The following is a 7,320-nucleotide window of genomic DNA, read 5'->3' on the forward strand; positions in this document are numbered from 1 at the left end:
TTTAACAACAGCAAGGGAAAAATACAGACAGATGAATTTCTAAATGAGTGCTTTTTGGGCCAACCGGAAATTTTGATATAATGTACAATTTTCTAGGTATTGTTCCAGATGTAAATTATTCAGATTTCAAATTTGAAAAGTACTGAAATATAGTATTATACCAACAAAGTATTAATATTTTGATACTTTAAGCTGGCACTTATTCTGGAATGCCTGAACACCTTCAGCTATTGCATTCACCCTCATGTCCCCAGCACCTAGGACAGCGCCCAGCAGGTTCTCAATCCATGCAAGAGCAGATGAATGAACAGATGCTTGCTAGGATTTGGCTGTATGAAAGGGCTGGGTGGAGGTGCAACCCCAGGGTAGTCAGCTGTCCTCAAACACACATACACACTTCACATGCCACTTCCCAAATGACAGCTGCCCTCCCAGTAGGGCCCAGTTCTGACAAGGGAGGAGAAGGGGCCTGTGGGTGCTCCAAGGACACGCATCCCAAGGCTAAGGCAGTACATCCTGTAAAGATGGTGCTGCAAACCCTCTATATCCTTCAGGCTTGGCAGGGCTAAGTCTTCTAGCAGAATCTGCCGTGATGCTAGCAGGAGTGGGGGACTGCTCTGGCGGTCCAGTGGTTAAGAATCTACCTTGCAAGGCAGGAGACATGGGTGCAGTCTCTGGTTGGAGAACTAAGATCCCACATGCTGCAAAGAAACTAAGCCCTCGAGCTGCAACTAGTGAGGTCGCATGCTCTGGAACAAGCGTGCCACAATTAGAGGGCTGAGTGCTGCAACTACGGAGTCTATGTGTGACAATAAAAGATCCTTCATGATGCAATGAAGATCCCGCATGCTGCAACTGAGAGCTGAAGGAGCCAGATAAATATATTTTTTAAAAAAGAACAGTGTAATGGCCACCTCCTTGGTGCTCCCTGGGTACTAGGCATTGTGCTAAGTAAACATAAGTCTCTTTTAATGATACTCTATTTTAATATTTCTGGCATTGCATTTTGTGTCTTCCCTGGTAGCCCAGTCAGTAAAGAATCTGCCTGTAGTGCAGGAGACCTGGGTTTGATCCCTGGGTTGGGAAGATCCTCTGGAGAAGGGAATGGCTCCCCACTCCAGTATTCTTGCCTGGAAAATCCCACAGACAGAGAAGCCTGGCAGGCTACACTCAATGGGGTCACAAGAGTAGGACACAACTTAGCAACTACACCACCAAATTTTGTGGAGGAGGAAACTGAAACTGAGAGAAGTTAATAAGTTGCCTGGAGTCACACAGTTAGGAGCACTTCCCTGGTAGCTCAGATGGTAAAGAATCTGCCTGCAATGTGAGAGACGTAGATTCCATCCCTGGGTCGGGAATATCCCCTGGGGGAGGGCATGGCAGCCCACTCCAATACTCTTGCCTGGAGAATCTCCATGGACAGAGGGGCCTGGTGGGCTATAGTCCATAGGGTTGCAAAGAGCTGGACATGACTGAGAGACTAAATCCAGCACCCACAGTTAGGATGTGAGACAGGCCATGATTTGAACACAGGTCTTTCTACGCCACACTTTCTGAAGGCTATGCTAGGCCAGAGCTTACCTTGTCTGCCTGTTTGGAGCTGCTCTTCCCCTCTGTCCCCAGTGAGGGACCAGACTCCATTCTGAGCCCCGCCTCTACCCGCCCCCCCCAGGTCTCCTGGGTCTCATAATGTTTTCTACTTGGGATCAGCCTGTTCACCTCCACCTGGGGTCACCTTTCTAAAGAGCTCATGCCTTGGGCTTATCTGACAAAGGGCTCAAATGCTTCCTTCCCGGCTAGTGTGAGAACTCCCATCTCAGCTCCCGTCAAACCCACACACCCAGCGCATCCTCCCGCATACACTTCACAGAGCAGACAGACACATCCACACAGGGCACAAGCTCAAACACCGAATATGCTACAAATCTTTCTCAACTTAGGGTGGGGTTACTTCCTGATAAACGTATCATAAATTGAAAATACCATAAGTCAAAAATATATTTAATACTCCTAACTTACCAAACATCATTGCTCAGCCTAGCCTGCCTTAAACACACTCAGAACACATCCATCAGCCTATAGTCGGGCAAAAGCATCTAACACGAAGCCCATTTTATAATCAAGTGCTGAATATCTCATGTACTTGAATACTGTACTGAAAGTGAAAAACAGAGTGGTTGTCTGGACACAGGGCGGTTGTAGGTGCATTGGTTGCTCACCCTCATGATCACATAGCTGAGTGGGAGCTGCAGCTGCTGCCACTGGCCAGCATCAAGAGACAGCACGTACCACATATCACTAGTTCAGGAAAAGATCAAAAGTCAAAGTCTGAGGGATGGTTTCTGTGGAATGCATATTGCTTTCACATCATGGTAAAGTACAAAATCATTAAGTTGATCCATCATAAATCTGGGACTATCTGTATAAACCAGAGACCTGCATCATATGCACAGGTGAGCTGTTGGTTTTCACACACAGGCAGGATATGCTCCACACACTTATGGACATCCGCTCCTCCACACAGGAAGTCATACACCATGCATGTACACACACACACACACACACACGTACCATTCAGCATACCCACACACCTGTTAAACTTCATGCCTACTCAGGACGGACTCCCCCTGCCTGACCCCCTCCTACCCTCCACTGCAGAAGGATGGTCATTTGGTGTGATGGGTGCTCCAAGTAGGGAAACTATCTCCTTGTACCACCTCACCTTTCAGGTGCCCCAACAAGCTCGGGTGTGCATAGAAGAAAAGGAGGAAAAGATGGGGCCAAAGTGAATTAAACAGGCCCCAGAACTGCCATAGGCAGACCAGGGCTCCAAATCCCACTAGAGATGGACAATGCTATGTTTGTGGGAGAGAGATCTCGGCGAGATGGCAGATACACTGAGAAAAAAAGGGGCTGGTGGGTCAAGGTGCCCCTGGGCAAGGAAGCAAATGAGGATTATAATCATGGTGAAATAGAGAAAATATGAATAGGACAAAAGTTTAGATATTTGAATAAAGCAAAGCACAAAAAATTCCAAGAAGAAAATTCTGAAAGAGGAGTAACCTCCTGACTCCCCCTAAGGTGAGAATCCACAGAACTGGGGGTAGGGGGTGTTACTGGAGAACCCATCAAGGGATAGTGGGGATCAGACTCCAAATTTCTTCCAGGGACTTGTCCAAAGTGCTTCTCCCAGCCTTGATTTTGAAGAATGATTGGTGTGCTGCCAAGAAGCTTGAATGGAAATGTGGTCATTTCTGAACCTGGACAGGTCACACTGCTGTGTGTCCATCCATATGCATGAGTTGATTGGCCGGGAGTGAGGCTCCCACGTGGGACTCTGGAGGCAGAGGCAGGGGATGGGGAGGGCAGCCTGGGGTCTGGTCCATGGAGCCCAGGGACCTGGCCTCGGAGCCCTTGGGATGAGCTGTTTACAACCCGGGGCTGAAAGCACAGGCAGCACCAGGCACAAGTCCCTTCCTGCCTTTACTGGGGACATGATGTGGCCTCAGGTTAGGAGGGACAGTGGGCGTTCTGCAGTGGGGAGAATGTTCTTCCTGAGAGCAGGTGAGGGCCACCAGGGACGTACCTGAAGGAGCTGGGGCAGAAGCAGGAGAGTGCTGTTTGTGAGTTTGGGTGAGTCTGTGTTATCTCTGGACATTTCTTCTCTTTTTAAAATGATTTATTTATTAACTTATTTTTCTGTGCCAGATCTTAGTTGTGGCAGGCAGAATCTAGTTCTCTGACCAGGAATTGAACCTAGGCCCCCTGCATTGGAAGCACAGAGTCCTAGCCACTGGACCACCAAGGAAGTCCCTCCTTGCACATCTGCATATGGAAAAAGGGTAAGATTTGAGGCGGGTGGAGTGTGCGGTGGGCAGGTGGAAGGATGTGGAAGCGGGCTGGAGAAACTGGAGGATTCTGTTATGTGACCTCAGTGATGCCCACAGTCGTGCTGATACCAGGACATTCATAGTATTTCATCTTGATCTCCAAACAATTGGTCCCTGATCACTAGCAGCAGGTAACCCACACCTGGCTTTCACGTGGACGGTTCCTTCCAGTTCTCCCAAGGACTTGTCCCTTTGGTTCTCCCTGCCTCTTGGGGTGGGGCAAGCTTTACACGGAGCAGAGCTGAGGAAAGGCTCTGAGCCATCCCAGTCATTGGGGAACAGCTTTGCTCTCAGAAACCCAGGTGTGGCTCATGGGAGGCTCCCTGGAGGAGGGAGTTTGACTGTTGAGTTGGCTGCTCAGAGTTGGATTAGCAAAATGCTGGGGCTGGGGAGATGGCATTCCAGGCAGAAAAACCTGCAAGAGCAAAGCCATGGAACTGGGGAATTTGGGAAGCCTGGAGAAGTTGGCCAAGGCCCGGGTGGTAGTGGATTTTATGTGTCAACTTTACTGGGCCACAGGGTGCCCAGATATTTGGTTAAACATTATTCTGGGTGTGTCTGTGAGGGTATTCTGGATGAGACTGACATTTGAATTGGTAGACTGAGTGAAGCAGATCCTCATTCAATCCACTGAAGTCCTGGATGGAGCAAAACATCTGAGTAGGAGGGAACTTCTGCTGCCTGACTACTGGGCTGGTCTCCTGCCTTTGGACTTGGACTAAGTCTAGAAATTATACATTGATTCTCCTGGTTCTCAGACTTTTAGACCAAGATTAGAATTATACCACTGGCTCCAGCTTGCTGACTGCAGATCCTGGGACTGTTCAGCCTCCATAATCTCAAGCAAATTCTTTATAATAAATCTCTCTCTATCTTTTCTTTAATATTTACCTATATCAATCAACCAATCATCTATCTACCTGCCTACCTCTATTTCTATATTTTTATCTTAATGTCTATTGGTTCTGTTTCTCTGGAGAACTCTAACAGCCAGAGTGGTGGTTCTCACCCATGACTGCACATCAGCATCACCTGAGAAGCTTCAAAAAGAATGACTCGCTGGGCTCCATCCCCAGAGGCTCTGATTCCATTGGTCCAACATCAGACCTAAGCATTTCTACTTTTCAAAAGTTCCCCAAGGACTCCCCTGTGTAGCTAGGGTGGAGAAGCTCTGAGGTTGGGAGGGAGGTCTGAGCTGGAGCATGGGGTGTGGGAAGGAGAGGAAGGAAAGGGGTGTGAACTCATTCAGGGCATCTGGGCTGCAGGCATTTGCTTGTTGAATAGCATCGGACAACTTCCCACCATAACAGTGAGGATGCTCCCCATTTTTCAGATAAGGAAAGCAATTGCTCAGAGAGGGAGCGGAAGGCTCAAGATCCCAAGGCTGGTGGGTGGCAGAGCTTGAATTTACAAGCTGGAAGATGAACTTGAAAAGGCTTGGCCCTGAAATGACATCTGTCTTCCACTCTAGGAGCATGGGAACAGTGGAGTATGGCAACCCCCATTCTGGGCTCAGATCCTCTCACATGCATAATAACCCCCATACTCCTGCCCACTTGAAGGAGAACTTCAAGCTTGGGGACCTGCAGGATTATGAGTCCCATGACAGTGTTTTGTGCTTTTTAGCATCATATTAGTGGAGTATTCGTGTTGGACTGGACCTCAGAAATCAGAGCATTCTCCATCCCCCTGCCGTCCTTGGGATGGTGTCACATTCATTTCTTTATTTCCTTGATAGCAGTGCTTGGCATTCAGTGGATCCTCAATTATTGTTTATGGAATTGAAATAAATGGTTTAAAAGGTCACAAAACTGATGCAACAAATGCTCAGGTAAATTTAACTGTCTTTCCCACATGGAGTGAGTTATAGCAGAGGTGGGACTACAATCAGTTCTTCTAATCTCAGCCATGTGGCCTTTTTACACTGTAATTTCCCTGCTGTTTTTGTTGGTTTCAGAATCATAGCCTTTGGGGACTAGAGGAGCCTCAGAAAAGGTTTATACAGCATTTAACAACAACCTTCTTCTTCTGTGTCCTCTCCCGTTCAGTAGCAGTGACCGTCTACAGCTTAATCTGAGGCTCATGAAGAAAGAGTGCCATCATTGATTAGTGATGTCTGTCATGGATGTGGGAGTGGTTATTGGCAGCTTGCATGCCAGATATTTGCTGTTCCTGATTTCATCCTGATTTCTTTAATTTATGGTTAAGAAAATGAAGTTCCTTTTGGCTGTCCATAAAATTATGTGACAATGGGAGACTCATGTAAGTAATGGGGGGAGCCTTTCCACAAATCCCAGATACTCTAGGGTCTCCTTAAGGAAAGCCAGCATTGAGTTATGGCAAAATTTCTGGGCTTGAAGTTAGATGAAGAGATTGATGTACACATTGTTATGCTTAATGACATTGTGATCACTGGCATGACTTCTCTTTCTGAGTTTCAGTTTCTTCATCTATAATGAATGAATATAGAGGTGGAGCTCTATGTCTCTTAGGGCTGTTATAAAGAGTAAATTAAGGAAAGTGTGAAAAATGTTCAATCAGCCACGAAGCACTGTGGGACTCATTCCTTTTGTGGACTGCATTATTGATTCCAATTCTTTACCTTTCCCTGTATCTATGCCTTTGCCATATGGCCATGCAGTTCTTTCTATACAGCAAAATATATTTTGCCGGCCCTTTACTTTGGGTTTAGTTATGTGACTTGATTCAGCCAATGGAAAGGGACAGAAGACATAGGGTGTCAGCTTGGGCTAGGCTTGGAGGAGCGTCTTATGTTTCCATTTGCTCTCTTATGCCTTGGTTCTTGTCCTGAGAAGGACAAGCCCTAGCTAGCCCCCTGGACCAAGAACTGTGAAAGAAATGAGAAGCAGCCTCAGTTCAGCCTGCAACTTGAGCCCAGCCTGGATCAGCTGACCCTCAACTGATGTGCACACAGATGCTTGAGCTGGATGAATGTTTAGTTTGGTATGAGACTGGGATTGTTTGTTACACAGTAACAGCTGACCAAAGCACCTCTGAAGGCCATTCCTGGTAAGAAGCAGCTTTCTCTCTCTAGGGTTGCAGTTTCACTGTGGAGTGAATAAAGGGCAATATGCCACAGGGGAGAAAAGGCACCTTGGCACTTCCCTCCCTCTTCTACTTTTGTGAGGAGCCTAGGGGCTCCTGAACACTACTGACATCAAAATATGCAACTGCTTATGTGAGAGCCTCTGGCTCCAGGGCCTCTTGCTGTCCAGTAGCTCAAAGCAGAATATCAGTTGCTCTGGCTTTGTCTCATGAGCTTTGCAGACCATTGCTTTTCCCCGACCACTTAGCACCTGCCACACCCTCCGCCCCCTCATTCTATACCTCTTCTCTGCATCCTACTTTGGGTTGGAAATTCACTGTCTACAAGGGGAGGGGAGATGGGAGGGGAGGGCAGCTGCCC

At 47.4% G+C, this 7,320-nt stretch overlaps 1 non-coding gene across 1 annotated transcript; it reads right to left on the minus strand.

Annotated features, from left to right (window-relative positions):
* Nucleotides 1-3,738: 3,738 nt before the first annotated feature.
* On the minus strand, nucleotides 3,739-3,811 carry TRNAG-UCC. The gene has a single exon. It is a non-coding gene; the product is annotated as a tRNA-Gly (tRNA).
* Nucleotides 3,812-7,320: the final 3,509 nt, after the last annotated feature.

Source organism: Oryx dammah, unplaced genomic scaffold (assembly GCF_014754425.2).
Source record: "Oryx dammah isolate SB20612 unplaced genomic scaffold, SCBI_Odam_1.1 HiC_scaffold_28, whole genome shotgun sequence".
Taxonomy (NCBI): domain Eukaryota; kingdom Metazoa; phylum Chordata; class Mammalia; order Artiodactyla; family Bovidae; genus Oryx; species Oryx dammah.